General features: G+C 34.4%; 1 protein-coding gene across 4 annotated transcripts in view; it reads right to left on the reverse strand.

Moving 5' to 3' along the window:
- The window catches only part of LOC118183531 (phospholipid-transporting ATPase ID-like), a 370,912-nt gene that overhangs the window by 280,918 nt on the left and 69,198 nt on the right, over nt 1–20,796 (reverse strand). The window lies entirely within an intron of this gene.

A 20,796-nucleotide genomic window follows, 5' to 3' on the forward strand; every position in this document is an offset into this window, starting at 1 on the left:
CTACATTAAATTTAGACCTTCAGCTCTTTTGTTGTCTTGTAGCTTTATTGCACGCAGCTTTTAATCATATTTACCAATTCAAATCCACCATATCTGGTGACAAGACATTTTTGGCCATTTTTTGCGTATGGTATTTGTTGAATGATTATATCATGACAATGACGTTCAATGCTAAATATTAAATGCTCTCCGTACCTTTAACTTGTCGTTTCAAGACGAGCGAAGAGCATAGAAGCAAATGTAACGAATTATTCAGACTTATCAACCATTGAAAGTCTCTGATGGACAGCCGCCAAGGATTATGTTTTACGCAGTACCTATGGTTCAAAACCATTTACCAGAATATACTACATAGAGAGCAGAAATAGGAAAATTACATAAAAATAGTTAAAAAGGGAAAAGCTAGAGGGAGCCACATGGCTCGAAAAAGATTAGTTACAGGAAAAATCATTAAAAAAAACACAAGTTTTTATTTTTGTTTTTGTTGTTTTGTTTTTACAGGTTTTTAATAATTTTTTGGTACTATTCGGTTTTGAGGGTCGTAAAATATCGCCAAACTATTGTTGACGACAGTGCTGCCAAAAATTATTGTGGCAACCCTAATGCAAGAAAAGAGGTCTAATAGTAAATAACTATCTAAAGATTGATATTTTAATTTAGATGAAAGGTTAATTTCATTTAATACTTTTCTATTATTATAATTTATATAAAAAGGCTAAACAGGACTGAATGGAAGAATAAGAGTAAATAACTATTTCAAATCATTAATATAATTTATATAAAATCTGCTAAACATAACTGAATGGATGCCTGCATCGCTGTTTCGCTACCGAGTTATCGCTGAAGCATAATTTCATCTCGTTGGTTGTTCAAACATATTTTTCTACAATGAATGATGCCTTTTCTTTGAAAAAATTCTCTGTAAAGTGCAGAATCGCCCACTTATTTGTTTGCCACTTTTTACAAGGGTAAAAACAATTGGATTTTTGTCAATTTTCTTTTACGTTTTAAGTGAAAACAGGTCGATGTGTATATAGATAAATTCAACGGTGTGCGCAGTGCCATTTTTGTGCAATTCTGGGATTTTTTTTTTTTTTTTTTTTTTTTTTTTTTAAGTGAAAATAGGTCGATGTGTACATGGGTACAGAATATGTGCAATTCTTAAAAACGCGTCAAGCAGTGGGTGATTCTGCACTTTACCCAAAATTCTATTGTAGACTTTTCGTCACGGGAATTCCCAAATTGCTAAATCCATAGGATATCAAAAAAGGATTTAATAATTAAACTAGTATTTCAATGGCGTTTTAAGAAATATAGAACCATCTAAACTCACGCAAGCTGAAATCAGCGCGTGCGCTAGATTTGGCGCGCTGTTAAATGGGCGCGTTTGCTAGATTTGGCGCTTTTTTGCTTCGCTGTAATTTTTTTACTGTCCTGAAAACGGAATAGTACCAATTTTTTTGTATTTCATAATTTTTTATTTTATTTTATTTTATTATTTTGGTATTTTATCACCTCCTTTTAATATATAGTGCAACACTAAAACAAAAAGCGGATAGAAAAACAATTAATTATTAACAGACTTCTTTCTCGATGACGCTAAATTATAGTGCAATAAACTAAATGGGAACGGGTGGAAATATTCAAGACCGAAACAAAATTTGCTAGAAAGATGAGATTCTTATGCGAGTACAGAGAATTAACAGTGATACAGGTTAGTCGGTGTACTTAAAATAAAGTAGTGATAACTCTACGAGTAAAAAGAATGTTTTCGAGAAGAAAAACATTGTCAAAGTTTTCAACCGATAATTTAAATTGCAGTTGACTTCCGAAATGTGCATTTTAAAGAGTTGAAAAACGACGAAAGCTGTTCAGTCCCGAGTGGTCCTTATAAAATTATTAGTCCAGTTATTCGAACGCTTAATTATTCAAACTAGGTTTGTTCTGGTAGATTTAACCATCTAGAATAAACCCAGTTTGGATAAGTAAGTATTTCTAGATAACTAGAGTTCTACTTTAGCAGTTACGAAGAGAGACTTTTAATGGAAGGCTTAGTTTGAGATAATACCTGAAATAAATGTATTCATATTTACGCTGTTGTCTACTAAGTGCATATTTCGACGAATGCCTGTTGTTTCACTGAACATCCTTTGTGAACAATTTCATAAAGTGCAAAATTTAATTCTCGGGGAAAGATAATAGTAATCTATAAAGATAATCAGATTTCTTTGCGTTCTAGTAAAGGGGTTCTTTAAAACTGAATGCTGATTTGAGTTTTAAATGTTATACTCATTTACAGTCTCATGTCATTCGTAATTACAGTATAAAGTCCGGACGTCCGTTATCCGGAATGATCTATAATCCGGACCTCAAAGCCACAAACTTACGCATGTGCGTTTAATTCCTGCGTCCGCTACGCATGCGCGTAAAGCTTTTACCCATGCGCACTTCCGATAGAAAGTGACGGAGAGGTTATTGAAAACGAAAAAATTTCGATTGACAAGTTAGTCGGTATTCTCGACACAGCAATTACAGGACTTGAACAGTGGACCTTTGTAACTGAACAAGAAATTATGTCTCTTTATGGAATTAAAGAGAAAGTATTAGTACAAAAAACGAAGCAATAAGGTAAACAAATAAATATTAAGCTTTTTTTTTTTTTTTTTTTTTTGTAAATTTTGATACCCTTTAGATCATAATTGCTCTTTATTCCATTAGTTACTGTTTTATATTTTTAATTGTGTAATTTCTGCATGCCATCTTACCAGATTTAAATTGATGATCTGTAATCCGGAAAAACCCCTAATCCGGAATCGCCGAAGTCCCGACGAGTCCGGATTACGGACTTTGTACTGTATTACACAATTTTCTGGCTTTACGTTTTAGAATTATTAGAATTAGAATTATTATAAATACAGGGCTAGATTTACATTTGCTGAGACTAAGTTGAATTAACTGGCACTAAAGAGGTGAATAAAAATTTTTTCTCAGAGTTTCTGGGCACTGTTCTTTTTGGCTAACTTTAATTAAGATAAAAAATAACTCGCATTTTGTGATTGACCTAAGTTGAGACATCTCACCCCCCCCATTCCTAAATACATTGTTGCATACTACAGCTTTGTGCAATTATTTTTCTTTGGGAAAATGTCTGACCCAACTTGTTTAACATTTCGCAGTAAGGACAGCAAAGTTTTGTATACCTTTCATAAAGTTATCCTGTTATTTCTTTATTTGGGTCACTTTCCATCGCAAAATCAGACAGCTCCTGTGCTTTTTTAATAAATTTATTTAACTTCTTGTACGGGCAGCACTTTGATTTGTATTACGTGTTAAAAATTTCAACGATTGGTCAGTGCAACTGTGCTCCGCCCACTTCTGTTATATGCCTCAACTACTACGCCCACGATATTCTGTTAGCTTCAAGACACGGAGGAAGGAGGACGCTACAGCCGTAGCACCTACGAGGAGAAAGTCATGCCAAAGTTTCTATGCTACAGATGTGCTAAATTGCTTTTAAGATAAGAAAGTTATGCTTCAGATATGTTAAATTGCTATTTTACGCATGTTATGCCACTGTTACATACTGCTACATTGGATGTCATTCAGCACTTTGAGTGCACAGGTTTGTTCCAACAATTGGATTTATTTTTCACTTTTAGGATACCTACTAAGGACATATATAGATAGGTAAAGACTTCAGGGTCGTATACCTATTAAATAAACGAAGACCTATGACCTACGACCCCTATGGCGCAAATAGTGCATAGGTTTGCTCCATTTATCGGATTACTCTTCTCTTTTTAGGACTCCTAGAGGGAACAAATATAGAAGTGCAAAGACCTCTAGGTCGTGTACCTTTTTTATGAGAGATGATCTATGATCTGTGATTTGAACCCGTTCAAGAAACAACGCATCTCTGGCTTTGTAAGTATACTTTTGCTCCTTCTCCCAAGGCGGCCAAAAAGGCACCAGACAAGTTTTGGCATGATGGAAATGACAGCGATAACGACGAAATGGATCACGACTCAGATTATCCCTCATCATCTAAACAGAGCGGTAAATTTAAATTGCGAGACTTCATTAAAGAAACTCCCAACTTGAAGCAAAATTCGAATGAAGCTAATTGTATCAGGAAAATAAGATTAACTCTCCAAAAGCTCAAGAATTTAACGCAGTAATGATAAAGTACAAAGAAATCTTCCCGAACTTAATCGTAGGCCTAATTGATCAGGAAAACCGAGAACTGAAAAATTAAATTCTAACAGAAGTGAACCAGAAATCGAAAGAACGACTTACAGAATCTTTAGCACTTGCAAGCGAAGGAACCATCTCGAACGAAGAAAACGTTAAAACCATTATAAATCACTTACAATTAGAAAGGCAAATTGATTCAGCACTTAAAGCTTTAGTTCCCGATTTTAATCATCCAGAAGAGGAAACTTCAAATGCAGACTGGCAAACCCGTAAAAAGACGTATAAACCCCACCAGAAACTTAACGAAGGTAAAGAAGTTGAACTGTCTCTAACAGATTTCAACCATTAAAAAATAAAGCAAATAAATGAAAGTAAAATTAATTCAGAAAATTCTCTAAATCATAATGACAAAAATCGCGCCCATTGTTATAACGCAAGATGCTGACTAGCTGAGTTTACATCAAGTTTTGTAAAAGCAAATTTTAAAATCTCACTACGAAACACAGCTGAAGGCTAGGAACGTTCATTTATTAACTAATACACCTGATGATAACCAAAATGCAATTAAATTTCTGCAGGATTCCAAAATAGAATTTCATACTTATCAAATTAATTTTCAGCCTACTGTAAATACGATCCTAAACGATATGCCACGTACCCTTTCTGAACAAACCATTTAAGATAATTTATTAAGAAGATACTTTCCCGTTCTTAAGTGAATAATTTACTAAAAACCAAGCATATTCTTATACAAGACGTCCCATCTATTTCATTGAGCTAAAACGAAACCCCTAAAGGCGAAATCATCCATAATGTGAACAATATCTTCAATTTTAATATTACAACTGAAAAGTATGCACCAAAAACTTGCATACATATTCAGTGTTTTAAATGTCAATCCCTCAGACACCCTCAAAAAAATTGTTTCAAAAAGATGTTCGTTGCAAATGCTCAAGAAATCGCCGTTCCAACACATGTAATTTAAAAACTAAAGGTATGTGTAATTTGACTTAGAATAGAATACTGGGAAACCGATGTAAGCTTGAAGTGACAACATCTATTTTGTCGTATCTTAACATAACTCATTATTAAAATCTTCAGATGGAATTATTTGAAGCATTCGGTAGAAAAGTGCCATCAAGATGTTGAAGGGCATTTTTATGCTGAAAGGGCATCATAGAGCGATTAGGGTACAGTATGATAAGACAAACAGCTATAAAAAAAGCATTTTTCTAATACGCGGCGACAAGCAATTACAGGTGACAGGTGAGAGCAGGTCCGGACACCCGGACGGCTTAAATAGACTAGTCGGGTATCGTCCGGATCCCGCAACTATCTGAAGCTACACTCCGAAAACAATACAAGGGCAAAATATAGATTTTTCTGCGTGCGAAATTAAACATTTTCCTGGCTACATCGCATGCTAACACATTGCTACATATACTCGCTACAATATACATTTCATAATATACATTGCGTTGATCATTGCACTGTACTTAAGGCACATTTACAACTCAATGCTACACTTAATACACTATATATTCTTTGCAATATATTACGCTGAACATTATTCTTGAAAATTCAACATAGATTCTGAACAATGTAATTGTTTAAAACCGACATAACTGGATTATATAGTACATAACTTCGTTTTATAAGACAGACTTAAATAAATAAAATAAGAGCTCTTAAATAAAGAGCAAAATTGCACATTACAAACAAACTACACATTTTGCACACAGAAATCCTCTTTGTTTATTTTGTGCTGTACTTATAATATACAAAATACAGATTTAAGAACACAGTACAGCCCATATTACTTTTAATTAAATAACATGTTAAAAGTTAACTGTGGCATAAATTTTGCTGTATTCTTAAAACATACCAAAAATAACTTTGTAATTAAACATTCTACTGGTTACATTGCACCTTAACATACTGCTATATATAAAACACTCAATACACTAAAATTTTTATAATACATATTACATTGAACACTGCACTATATTTAGGACACCTTACAAAACTCATTTCTACACTTAATGCACTGTGTGTAGTGGCTACATATTGCATTGAACATTACTCTTGATTAAATAATATAGGCAGTGGTAGTAACTCTTTGTTATATACAACATAATTCTTAATAAAAAAAGCTTATAAAAACATTGTTAGAAATACACATTGAGGGAAAAAAATTACAGATTAAATTAATTGCAGTTAAAAATTTACATGTGCTAGATACATTAATTACCGTGTTTACCATGCACTATACATTTCATAATATGCACGTTAACATATTGCTATATATAAATCACTCAATACACTAAAATTTACAGAATGCAATAATATTTACATACATATAACTACTATAATATTTACATTCTTGTGCTCTTGAATACATTAAGTTGTAGTACTACAGTTATAATTATTATGCTTCCTGCGGCTCAAAGCATAGCTCTGCATGCTACGAGCACTTACACATTTTACCAAGCAATTACAGTACAAAGTCCGAAATCCGGACGTCCATTATCCGGAATGATCTAAAATCCGGACCGCAAAACCACCAACAACGTTTTTCTGGTAGGCTTTACACATGTTCATTTCATCTCCCCCCTCCGCGGATAATAAGACATCTGGAGAGTCCCGATAATTAATGTCACTTGGACACTAAATAAAATACCTTGTTATTGAAGACACAATCATTTAAGCATAAAATTGTACGATCAGTAACTTGGCTCCGTTGCTGCATATCTCAAACCGAAACATTCCACATAGATACATCGTTCAAATGACGACAACCATCATTATTTGTTATACTTTCCCTTCATCACCGCATGTTTATCAACACATGACAACTTGAGTAATGACTCATGTAGCAACGCCTAAACAATATTTTTATGTTAGTAATTGAATAATAAAACGAGTATGGTAACTTTTTATGCTGACATTACGCTTGGCGATGATTACAGATTTAAGTTAAATGCGCTAAATAGTGTTGACGAAGAAAAATTTACCAAAAATTTTCTTTCAATATGCTAAAACTAGATTTTATTGATGATACTCATAGACCCAAAGATTACATTTAGCGCTATTTGAATTAAGAATAACTGATTTGTTTTTCACATAAACCCAGAACCTGCGCCAAGGCTCGTTTGGCCGCAGTGTGCGGCAGAATTTAGGACCGACAGAGTCTGCATCAGGCGATAAGATATCTAGCGCCGGCCCTCAATAAGGCTTAAGTATATGTGGGAATTTATTTATTCAGAACTCTGATAAGCCTTAAGCATGTGCAAGAAATAGACATAAATATAATAAATACCTAAACTAATACAATTCAAGTTTAATTGTCTCAGTGCACGATAGAAGCAAGCTAAAATTTAACGGAGCAACTTGTCGTTAGTCGCCGAGCTCATGATGCATAGCCAAGTATGTATAGTGAAGGATAGCTAAATTTGATGATGATAACCGCTAATTTTAAAGGTTTTCGGATATTGCAAAACAAAGGTGAAATTTTCCAATTAACGGATTTTGTAAAGAAATGTGGAGAAGCGGTAATAAATGAAGATGATATAAAAGAAGTTTTTCATTGTGATGACAATGCTTCTCAATCATCAATCTATCAAGGAATGGCAAAGTCTGTAGTATGGTTCTAAATCCAGAAAATACCGCTACCGGATAGTGAAGAAAGTGACAGAGAAGTTACTGAAAACGAGAAAATTTCGATTGACAAGTTAGTCGGAATTCTCGAAACTGCAGTTACAGGACTTCAATGTAACTCAACAAGAAATTTCGTCTGCCTACAGAATTAAAGAGAAAAAAAAAACAACGAACACGAACTAACTAAACACGAAGCAATTTAAACAATTTACGTTGAAAAAAAATGTTTAATAATGGAAAAAAATAAATATTAAGCTTTTTTTTTTTTTTTTTTTTTTTTTGTGAATTTTGATACCCTTTACATCCCAAATACTTCATTATTTTATAAATCACGATTTCATATTTTTAATTTTATAATTTCTACATGTCATCTTGCTAGATTTAAACTGATGATCTAATATCCGGAAAAATCTCAAATCAGGAATCGCCGAAGTCCCGACGAGTCCGGATTTCGGACTTTGTACTGTATATATCAATTTGCGAAATAGGTCAAGCTATACGTTATCAAAGATTTTTGCGTGCCGCTTTGTCGACTATTTATAACTGGCGGAGCCAGGCAAAACAGTTTCTTAATTCTTTATACGCTGTATGGATTGTGTCTGTAGGTTGTTTGGTGTGATAAACTGGAAACGAAGAGTGAACTCTGAGTAGGAAACAGGATCACAGTTTGTCTTGCAAAGATGACCAGCTAGCATGCACCCTATTAACTTGTTATCAGCTGGGAGGAAATCCATTAGCTCCGCCTTCACACAACAAATATAAACTTGCTCAAATACATTATGGGAACATGCAGTTTTAAGCATTTTTAAAGTTTAATTTGGCATTCACTGGAATCCCTTCATGTCCAATAGGAATTTCATTTTTATTTGTCACTAGAAATTATGTTTCTATCAAGTCTTCAATTACATCGTCACTATAGGATGAAATATCTAGTCTGCCACTACCTTCGTCGCTTACGTAAACATACTTTTGTTAATATAACGATGGTGGGTAATCCATAGCTTACGAGACCAGAAAACGTTTTTAAGATTCCTAATGGCATTTTTGGCTACCAACGTACTATTCAATTTACAACAGCGACCGTCTTCCTACTTTAGGAAGAAAGACGCTTTTTCAAATCAAGTTAAAGCGGATCAAAACATACAACTAATCATTACTTTGGCAAATTTATTAAAAGCTTTATTTACAATTTTAGTGGTGATTATATTTTTCATTCGTCTTAAAACGTTCTTTCAATGAACGACGTCTTTGATCTTCACTTTACCACTGGTGCACGACTTAAGCAGTAATTTTAAATATTGCCTTTTGCGGTAATTTACGAAGAAATGGTACCTCTGCATCACCACCCGGAGGCGAGAGTCTTCCATGACAGCGTGCCATAGCAATAGCAATTTTAAATCTGCAGTTCGTATAAGCAATTTATCCATTAAGCAATTCGTAGGAGCAAATTATTGATGGTATTTCCAAATGGCACATCTTTACTGTGATGGCATGAAAAGACAATTAGCAATAATCATGATGCAATTAATGATTTCAATCAAACGCAGCAATTCTTCGGCGAACCTTTCTATTCGACCTTTCTATTCCTACTTCAACTGAGCATAGAAATAGTAAGTTTTACTTAGATTGAGAGTATACTTGTTACTTGAGTGAATTCGTTCAATCGTAAGATACTATAGTTGAAATTTTAGTCTTTGGTTGAGATGGGTCACGTGGTAAGTGTAGCGGTATTAATTTCTTTAAACACATCCTTAAAACTATTTAAACACTTGAGAAAATATATTTTCCCGGTAAACAAATAAGGTAAAATATAAACTAAGTAGTAAAGTATGATAAAATAAGTTGGCAAAGTCCGTCCCTCTTTAACAGGGATAAATCAAAGTCTCTAGAATCTGCTTGACAGGCAAAATACGTAATATAAAATAAGTAAATATATAGTTAATTCCTTTTTGGTAAGAACCCTTTGTAGTTTTCAGCTGCATTTTATTTTATTTCTGTTTTATTAACGCAAAAGGGAGTAATAGTCTGCAAATGGGATTTTGCGGCTTATCGCTATAAATTTCGGTTCACTTTAGATGGCTGATTCACTTTTTAAATTGTTGCCACGAAATGTTATCGCCCTGCATTATTTTAAAGAAATGAAATAATAAACACTGCATACATGTACGTATGTTGAAAAAACGACGGTATCTAAAAACCATAAAATTTCGAATAATGTAATCCTCCATCCGAGCATGTGCATCTGGAAGCTCAAATTTAGAATTTAGAATTTGTTTTATTGTTTATTTCATATTTTGTAAAAGTTCAATGAATTTTTGATCAACGAACTCAAGATTTCAAAGCTAGAGGTGACAACACTTTTCGAAGTTAAACTTTTTTTTATCTCCAGTGAGTAAGGCTGTTGAAACTGTTGCAATTCGGAAAAGTGTAAGATATTCTTTATCTTTGAGTTAATTAACAAAATAGGCTGTCTGAAAGCAATATGTTGCCATGGCCGGAAATGTACTACTTTTATCTTCCACGCGCCAGTTCGTATGGTCATTCCGTAAAGCCAACGATACTTTCAGATTTAATCTGAAAAGTTGCTGAGTGATAAATTAATGTGATGGATTTGAATATTTAGAAATATTCAATATTTTTATGAGATCACACTAGCTGTATGCATAGGAGTACTCCTTTTTATGATAACTATTTTAGACGGCTCGCAGCGCAAGCGGTTGGTTTTTAAAGAAATAATAGAGCGAATATAAAAATACGTATGGTAAAAATATTCTAAAGATATGCTGTTTCAAAATATTTTGTGAGTTTGCTGTTCAGTGACATTTTATGTGGCGTAAACGCAAAGAACGTGATATTTAATAAAGTAAGTTTTAAAATAAAAAGTTAATAATAAAAACAAAAAGAAAAATTCTGTAAGCTATCTTACTAAAAAAACTGAGCATTGATATTGTTACGAAATGTCAAGGCGCGGTAAGATGGCATCCCCGCAAAGAAGTTTTAGGGTTGCCATAAAATGGCATGGGAAGGCAGAGTTGCCACATTTGGCAAGAAATCGCCCATTTGGCGACAAAATTGGTGATATGCCATGGACTTCTGCAACGAATTATTACTGGTTTTGCCCAGAATGTTCTGGAACACAAGCCGAAAGCTATATAAACCCTGCAGGTTCGCTGTCAGTTAGTATCGAGAGTAAGTGCCTCGTCGAGAGTATTGAGTGTGTGTCTCGTCTAGCGAGTCAGTCCCTGCGGAGTGGATCGAGTTGACAGCCGGGCAGCGAGTGCCGACCGGGTCGTCGAGTGCATCGCAAGAGTCTCGTAGTATATCGCGGTTAGTGCATCGTTGAGAGAGCGTGTTGAGTTCCGGGAACGACTGAACGAAGAGTCGGGAGCTGTGCTCGTGTGTCGTCGAGTGCATCGCGAGTTGTAGCGTAGAGAGTCTCGAGAGTACGTGAAGTTCCGAGAACGAACGAGCAGAGTCGGGAGCTTTGCAGTGAAGCTGCTTCCACCGTGATAGCCTGATAACCTGAAGGCTGTGTCCCTGATTGTTCCAGCGTGTTTAGAGTAGATCTTCGACGACTGTAAAAAGTGTTATTGGAGCTGTCCTGATTAATATTGGCTAAATAAAGTGTGCTTCGATACTTCATCAAGTGCCGTCGTTATTCACTCCAAATCTACGAACCCCGTACGAACGTGAAGGAAGAAAATAACGTATCAACTGATGTCAGAAAAAAAGAAAACGCAACAATATGATGAACTGAGAAAAGACTGAAAAAAAAATAAGAAAATGTATGCCAACGCTTAACACTGCATCGGGAATTCTAAATGTATGCTGTTACACCGCTTTTAAGATTTTTGTGATTTTTCTGTTGAATTGTATGGGGCGTAAGTGTGAAGAAAACGAAGCTTAATAATAAAACAGGAAAAGAGTGGTTTATCAAAAGTGAGTGGAACAGCAAAATTGTAGACTGGGAACTCACAGGGAGAGTAAAAAAACTTAACAAACCTTTTGGGGTAACCGTTCAGTCTGAAACTTTTCAATTTTCTTTCTTCTTCTTCTTCTTTTTTTTTTTTTTTTTTTTTTTTTTTTTTTTTTTTTAACATTCTTCTTTTATTTCTATTTGAATGTTTTAAGTTTCGGAAATATTACCAAAAACCCAAACGGTGCCACTTTCTGCCCTTCACAGATTTTTACTGTTATTACGACTGTAGTAGAATTATTTTTACTTCATCTGAAAATCTCATAGTGAGAGCTTTTCTGTGTGCACTTAGAAATCTACACAGAATGGCTTCAGACTATGACTGAAACATAAACAGAAAACTGAAGCTGTACTATTCTGTAACAAATCCTGCTACTATTAACATTATGAACAATGACTGAACTATTAGCTAAATGGCATTAATGGCTATTATCCGTACTATACGAATTTCCTCTTAAGTTCATTTAAGCTTTCAAGCCAAATAGAGAATCAAGGAGTGCAATGTGATAAGCAGCGCTATTGCTGTCAAGAAATGCTTTTCTAAGAAGCTTTCTAGCTTCACAATATCGTTGTTAATCTAATCAGAATTAAAACATCTACAATATAGTATGTGCAATAAGTGCAGACGAATTACCATTTTAAAACAAGGGGAAAAGATTAAGCAAGTGAAAACAACAGAAAACACTGTAAAATTATATAAAACAAAATATACATTTAGACTATACTATTTACCAATTAAGACTGTACTTCCTAGTTCCGGAGCACAAAATTTCCTTATTACATCTTTAAAAGCAGGTTCCAAATGGAAATCGTTTATTAGGTAGTAGGTACAGGCCCAGCAGAGATCATATGGTACTATCTCGCCTGGCCCTAGGTTGTCGGGACGTTACATGGTTAGATATCAAAGGCTGTCTTTGGCGGTTTGGCTCCCCTTGGTCAACAATAGGAGACGGTTGATGTCTTTACTATGATTGGTACGGGCGCTACCATCCACTATTGATTTGAGTTACTTAACCCAGACTGTGTGAAACAAAATTGTTTGCATAGACTCATTGATAAATTTTTCAAAAAAGGACTCTTTATTGACGCAGGAAACTTCAGTGCTACACTGAATCCGAAGGACTTCACCATCCATCCATTTACTGCGCACAGATTGCGTAACCACAGTTCCGTGCCCTGAGCTATTTCATCTCCCATGCATAATTGGCATGCGTTCTTGAATTCATGAGCTTGTATTTGTTTAATTTGTAGTATATACTGTTTGTAACATATTCCTGTATATACTTTGAATGTATCTGTTCATACTTTACTGAGTTATCTGCACATTCTAGTATTACCTCACTAACTTACCTACTTCCATAGGTGTGAGTCCTTCATGGACCACGGTCCCCTTTCCTCTTCTTTTTTTCCTTTAGCTCAGCTAAGCTTTCTTAGCTAGTAAAGCATAAGCATTCAGCATTAAAGCATTAAAGTATAAAATTGTCCACCTGGGTTCACCGGGGGTTTTACCTCCTTGGATGTCCTCTAGGGGTTGGGGCGTTTAACTGTGCATGGCTTCCCTATAAGCTGGGTCTGGGTGGCCCTTCTCCTTGGTAAAATATAAGTTGGAACACCGAAAGGCAAAGAAGGAACAAGCTTTGGGCGTTCAGAGCTTTTCAAGAAACCCCGCAAATTATACTAACCTTAAAACCTCATATAATATTAAATCGTAGTAGTTTTACAGATACACATTTCTCACAGACAGGAAGAATACAAGTATATGCACAGTGTAGTACATTCAGATACAAACAGCATGAACAACGTGAAAATTTGCATACCAGAAACACAATAAACATGTTAGAAGCAATAAAAGTGATAACAGCTCCTTGGTATCTTGACAGAGTTATTAGAGATACCGTTGAGGGAAATAGTCAACAGTGCAGAAAAGAAAGATGACAAATATAGTCTATTATCATTAACAAATATAGTTTTTAACATTGACAAATATAGTCTGTTAACATTGACAAATATACTCTATTTATATTGACAAATATAGTCTATTAACATTTTATAATTATTTTTTATCAGATAACCGGCGATAGGATTCCATGCATGTCTGGTCCAATATCGAAACTCGAAGTCTGTAATGTATTTTGAATGCCAAGGGAAACTTAAAACCAAACTATGCACATTACTGTTTAATGTGATAAATATTTTCTGCCATTTTCGATTGATTTCCTTCACAAGAAATCAAAACATTCTGCTGTGGAGCGCTATGCTTACTTGAAATCATGTTATAGTTATAACTTACTTGACATCATGTTATAGTTATAGTAATATAGAGTTTATACCAAAGAAAACGCTTCTCATTTTATTTTTCTTGTGCAGCTAGAACAATCACTTTTACAAAGACGTATTCTATGGTAATTTAGAAGCTGTAGTTTTCCTTTTATGCATAAAAATAATTTATCATTCAGAAACTGCTTCTGACTTTATAACCATGACTTTTGGTAGTGTCATATCTGTACCAGCCTTCGGTGCATAATAAGTTGTCGTTGAATAAATTGTAATCAAAAGTTAAAAGTTGCAATCACAGTTATGCTGCTACTAGCGCCGCCAATACACAAGGTTCATACGATAAAGTGCTTCAACATGAAGGCTATGCCACAGGATGTGGTAACAACAATGAAATAATATTTACAACTGCCATAACCAGCAGTTTGCTACAGGACAACGATTCTTTGCTGCGTCTAAAGAAGAGATATGAATCTTATGGTATAAAAACCGAAAATTTTCAGTTTTATGCTGAGAATGGCATTATAGAATGGAATTAAAATTGGTTAATCTGGCCGAAATAAGTGGTATTATTTTCGACTTGAAGGGAATTATATTTTAAAAAAACTAGTTAATCTTTAAAACAAACTCTGTGTTCGACAACAAAGCTTGAATATTTTGATATTTTTCTTTTACTGTGTTAAAACGTATAACAGTCTAATATTTTACTGGGAAAGGCGTCTTTGGTGTAAATAATTAAGTAAAAATAAATCGAAAATTTAAATAATAAGTACTAGTAATATTGTATGATTCTGCTTCTGCAATTACATAGTAAAACCCTCCGCATCACTGAGTAATGTGAATTCTCCAATGATTCTTAGAACTGATGGCTAGCTAATTAATGATATTCAAGAGATTGTGTAATTTAATAGCACAAGAGGTGCGAACTCTAAAAGTAAATTCATAATAGGGCGAAAACAGAAACGCTTTGTTTTTGGAGCCTTGTAAAATTCTAAACCGAAGAAGCACTTCCGATGAAAAGTTTGTGGAGTCACAAGTAAGTGCATTTGGTACAGCAGTGACAGAATTCTAACATAAAAATATGCTTACGAATACCGAACAAAATATAAAAATAAACAAATAGTGCACTATGTATTACACCACAATAAAAAGAAATAAAAGCAAGACGAGTCTTAATTTATTTATAAATGGAAAACGAATCGATCAAATTCGAAACACTAGAATGATAAAGAATGTATTTAAAGAAAAAAACCATGCAGCGTAATAAAAAAAAAAACGCTTGAGGTCTTGACTCAAACCAAAACTCTTCCATAACTATTGCAGTCACACCTTTGGCAGAGGCGAATTAAATAGTATCAACAGCACAAATACTGCCTGGATAGCTTACATAGAGATAATTTTTTATAAACTTCTTTTATTCCTATAGTGGCAGTTAAATATTTCTATTTTTTTTTTTTTTTTCATTTGAGAAATCTAATAGAAAATAACATTTATCACTAAGTTCATACCAAAGAAAAACGCTTGTCATTTTATTTTTATTCTGCAGTTAGATTAATCCAAAAATTATTTCTCATTTTATAAAAATTATCTTTTTCTCTTTGAAAGTGGCATAATTATAGTCTTCAAGGTATAATAAGTTGTCGTTGAGTAAGTTGCAATAAGTTGCAGTCCTGCACTTCGCTATAAAGGTAACGATTCTTCCCTGTGTCTAAAGAGGATGTGGAAAATTTATGGTATGGTATAATGAAAGGAATGATATATCGGATGCAAAAATAGCAAGAAAGGAAGTTAAGTGGATTTGCTATTGTTTTTCATTAGATTTCGTAGAAACCCCATCTCTTTTCTTTAGCATAATATGCTAATGCGGAGTATGATACTGATTTCCTCGCACAAGATATCATTATGGAAGTTGCTCGGATTTTGTGTTTTTCTTCTGAAAGATATCATTGTACTTTAAAAGCGTTAATCATATATTGGTTCATAAGCGTTAATCATATATCATCATATATATATTTATACTGATGCCCTATCTGCGCTTCAGGCACTCGCCCAAACAGATCATAAAAATCGACTAATTAATGAAATAAAATTAGGAAGATATATCTAAAAGTTTTGTTTAAAAAGGCTGAAAAAAAGCATATTTTTAAATTACACTGAGTGAAAGCACACAGTGGAATTGTCGGAGTGGACACCTTTGCTAAAATGGCGGCACTTGGGGATGGCACCGATAATTTTGATATCCAAGATTCAAGAAAAAAGACCATTGCTGAACTAGAAAATTGGATTTATACGGAATGGAATTTTTGATTAGAGTCGTATAATAAGGAAAAAGAGTTAATGAAAAATGTAAACAAGAAGATGAATATTATAAATAATGTTGATATAAATCAGGTACTGACTAATTATGGGCATTTCCCGGCTTATTTTAATCGGTTCTATCTAGAGAATAATGATCAATGCTTAATTTGTGATAAGTTTGGCACTTCGTCCATGAATGTACGCTTACCCAGAGTGCAACAGAGAAATATAGAAAGAATTTTAAGGAAGATTTTAAAAGGAACTATTCAAATTTGAAAGTTTTTGCAGAGACAATAACAAAGATTATAAATACGAACAAAGATAGAGTTGGAATTCGGCACTGAGACTCAGATTTTGGACTTTTTATGTTTTTTTTTTTTTTTCCTTTATATTTGTTTTTTTTCTGGCCAGTCCCATTTTTTATCATACGCCGGCTTGTGCTGGCTAGGAGGATCGGGTCTGTGCTTTTATAATAATAATAATAATAATAATAATCGTATATTGGTTCCACATGGAGGCCTGTGTTTAAATCTCTGCTCATTGTGCATTGACATTTTTTACATATTTACACGGTGCATTTTTTATGTTTCTCATTTGACAACCTGTGAATTTAACAGATCTAGAACCGTAGTACAATCCTGGTTCGTTAGTTGAGTGCATAAGCATTTTCGGATTTATCCCATGTATGACGAGAATGTGAGCTTGTGTCATTTGAAACATCCGACATAATGGCATCTCTTCCTTTAAGAAGATATACCTCGTGAGCTTTAGTATAATTGACTTAATTTGGATTTTTCTGAAACCAGCCTAATATTTCTAGCCTGAAAGCGAACTACCGTTCTGGCTTTTACTACAGTATCAAAATACTAAAAGAGTACAACAGAATTAAAAACAACTATGCTTTATTTCTGATTTTAATCTCAAGTACAGAACTGAAATAAAGTAACTGAAATTAACTGCTACTTCACATGGAAATGAGAGACAGTAGGAGAGCAGTGAATTCAAATTACTTACATTTTAAAAATTTTGAATTCTGTCTTAGCATCTGGCTCGGTTAAGTTCACGAAGTTTAATTTTCGACGAAAACGGGTAAACTGTCAACTTTAAAAAGAAACAGCTCTTCCATCGGACAAAAGCAGAGGTTTGATATAATTCTGCTTTCAGCCCTCGAGGGTGAAGGGCTCTCTACCGCGCCATGATCCTAAGTCAATTAACGATGCTCTTCCACCGGATAAACGCTTTTCTGGTTGAAGTGCGCCTATAGAAGACTTTATTAATGATACTATGACTGCTACCGAAAACGGACTTTCTGATTTTGATGACTGACCTGACTTTGAAGCTCAGCTACAAGAGTTGAATATACAAATCCATATATTGGACTCTAAAATTGAAGCGGCTCAAAGGAATGAAACTCCAGTTCGATGCGAATAAACCTGTCACTGCACCGGATAAATACACCGAGGTTTTTGTAAAGACTATCCAGGAAAGCAAGATGCAGAAGGAATATTTCATAGATAAGCGAGATCTTTTAATTTTTCAGTGTGCTAACCCCGCTAAATCTGTTAGTAACGCTAATTTTCAAACTCTAAAAAGAAAACAACACGAAATAGAAAATTTAGATACCTTCCTTAGAAATACAAACACAATTATGGATAAAATGTACATATTATTCATAATGTTCGAAGAATTAAATAACTCAAACAGTAATTAATTAGATAACTCATTTATTAGTTTACTCTTGTATCTTAGGTTTTTAACCGGGTACCCATTAAACTGAACCTTTGGTTCACCGAGGTATGATTTACAGCCGGCTGGCGCTGCCAACTATTCATCTATTTCTTCTCGTGTTTATGTTTTTGTGGAGTACAAAAGCTTTTGTAGAAGTACAGAACAGATTTTAACATAAAAAACTGTTAATGAATATAAATTTTGCAACTAAATACAATACAATATAATTTCCCACCTTATAATTTTCCTTTGCTACTATTACACATCAACCAGCAGGCTATCAATGAATGATATCATTGAACCAATCAGTTATACTAACAATGAACGATATCATTGAACCAATCAATTATACTGTCAATGAATGACCAGCAGACTATCAATGAATCATACTATGAATGAATGAAAGTCAACATAGAAGGCATGCCACATAGAATTGGTTGTATAGATATGTTATATTTAGTGAAAAGTTTGGCAAATGTATTTACGAGAGGGCAGTACAAGTTGCATTTGTGTGATCCCGGTGGCAAAATTCGTAAGTGCTCATTGGTATCGCAACCGAGAGAGGGCTTCTAAAAGGGATCAGGGGGATCAGTAGTGTTTTCGGTTGTATCACACAATCAAAAATGCTGCAATTAACGCACTGTAGTTTTTATTTTATTAATTTAATTTTAATTTATTAATTAGTTAATTATTAATATTTAGTTTTAATTTACTGCAATTAAAGCAAGATAATTCAGCATCTTTTGCCGCCCATATCCTCTACAATGGAAGACGAGAGATTTTATAGACAGAAAATGAATAGTAAAACAATTCATTAAAAATGATGGAATAAACAACAATACAAATTTATACACAGTTGTTGTTTAGCAAATGAAATTAAAAAGCAAAATCCTGAGAAGGCCATCTTTTTTCAAAAACAGAGCATTACTATAATTTACTTTACAAATGCCAAACATTAGCGCATGAGCTATAGTTCACGGGCTTTCCAGTACTTTTTAACAATGTCCTCATACCGAGAAAATGCAGTGTTCAAAAACCATAGGCTGACTGAGTCGCACAAAGTACCAATTTGGGGAATCCACCACTCCAGTTCTGGTGGTCTCGCAAACAGTCATGTCCGGTCAGACTTCTAAACAGAGCTACCGTTGTCTTTCTTGGAAAACTGGGAATGAAAGTTGTCTCTTTCCCCATAATCCTTCAACTCCTATCCATGGTTCGTTGAACTATTTTCTACTAAAGAATTTTCTTAAGACTCAGGTTAATAAACAATTTAGTCGTATGAAACGAAAGTGGTCGATTAATGCGTTATATTATAAACGTTCCTTTCTTAGCCAATACAACAGCTTTTTCATTTCCCATAACTCCACAGTGGGCTGGAATCCACTAGCATTAATATAATGAATACAGGAAGTGATAAAAAAAGGCAAGAAAACGTTAGTAACAGGTATTTCCTAGTTACTAGCATGACCTGCGCTAATAACTCGTACGGAAATTCCTCAGTATTCATTACGCTTAGACGGTGGAGCCTGTCCTAAATATCGTATGATATTACCCTTAATACTTTATCTCGATCTTATTCAAACTTATGTTAGAAAGTCTGGCAAGGTTTCATTGCAGAGATATAGAGGAATGAAGGAATTTTTAGTGCACAAATAATTTATAAGATCATTGCTACAGAACGATTAATATGTCCTTTAACATCCAACTTTTTGATGAAATTAAGAAATAAGAGTTGATGAAAATAGGAGGGTTGAAAACAAAATCTGTACGTTTACCATGTCATATATAGGAGGCAACAAAAGGGCCGACTCTTTAGATAAAGAAGCCACAAGTCACCCTTCCACCGACTCAGAGATCCCACTCTCCATAGTCGCTGCTAAACACAAGATCTTCTGCGCCTTCATCTCCATTTGGCAAGCTCGTTGGGACGACTCAGAATACCGGTCGGCAAGTTACTCCATCTTTCTCGTGGTCTCCACCAAGAGGTTCAAAACAGACTTCTATCTACAACAAGCTTTCACAAATCACGGAAGATTTTCCCCTTACTTCACCAGGTTCTGCCATCAAAACGTCAAATGTGCCTGCGCTGCTTCAGCAGACGTCTCACATTATATCCACGACTGTCCGCTCCCATCACAGCGTCCCTTTCTCAGCTCCAGGGATCACATAGCCTCAAAGACCTTCTTCAGGATTACTATGGATAGCGGGGAGTCAGAATCATCTTAGAGTATGTCATAGCAGATAACCAGGTCTAGGCACCTGACGAAATGTAAAGGCAGCATGCCTCCATTCGTGTATATATGTAAATATCTCTATACTAACTAACCCTTTTTGCTAATTTTATACTAACATACTCAAAACATTGTAAGTTGGAGCACCCAACAAAAGCAGTACACTAATATTAAACCTGTTTATCAATTATAAGGTTAAAAAGATAAACAACCAAAAAAAGGTTGTTGGTGCAACGAAACAGGAAAGCATGACTGACCTGTAGTGCCCATTGAGAGGTGAAGTAGGCGGAATAATAATAAATAAATAAATGTCAAGTATATCGTGTCCACAAGTGGCCATACCTAGCCTTTATTTTCTCAATTGTTGGTTGAAGACACACACTGCTAGTTATAGAAATATTTTATATGTGATCCAAATATTCAAGTTTTGATACCTTT

Source organism: Stegodyphus dumicola, chromosome 11, assembly GCF_044657685.1.
Source record: "Stegodyphus dumicola isolate Sdum_Otavi_A_Nest chromosome 11, ASM4465768v1".
NCBI lineage: Eukaryota > Metazoa > Arthropoda > Arachnida > Araneae > Eresidae > Stegodyphus > Stegodyphus dumicola.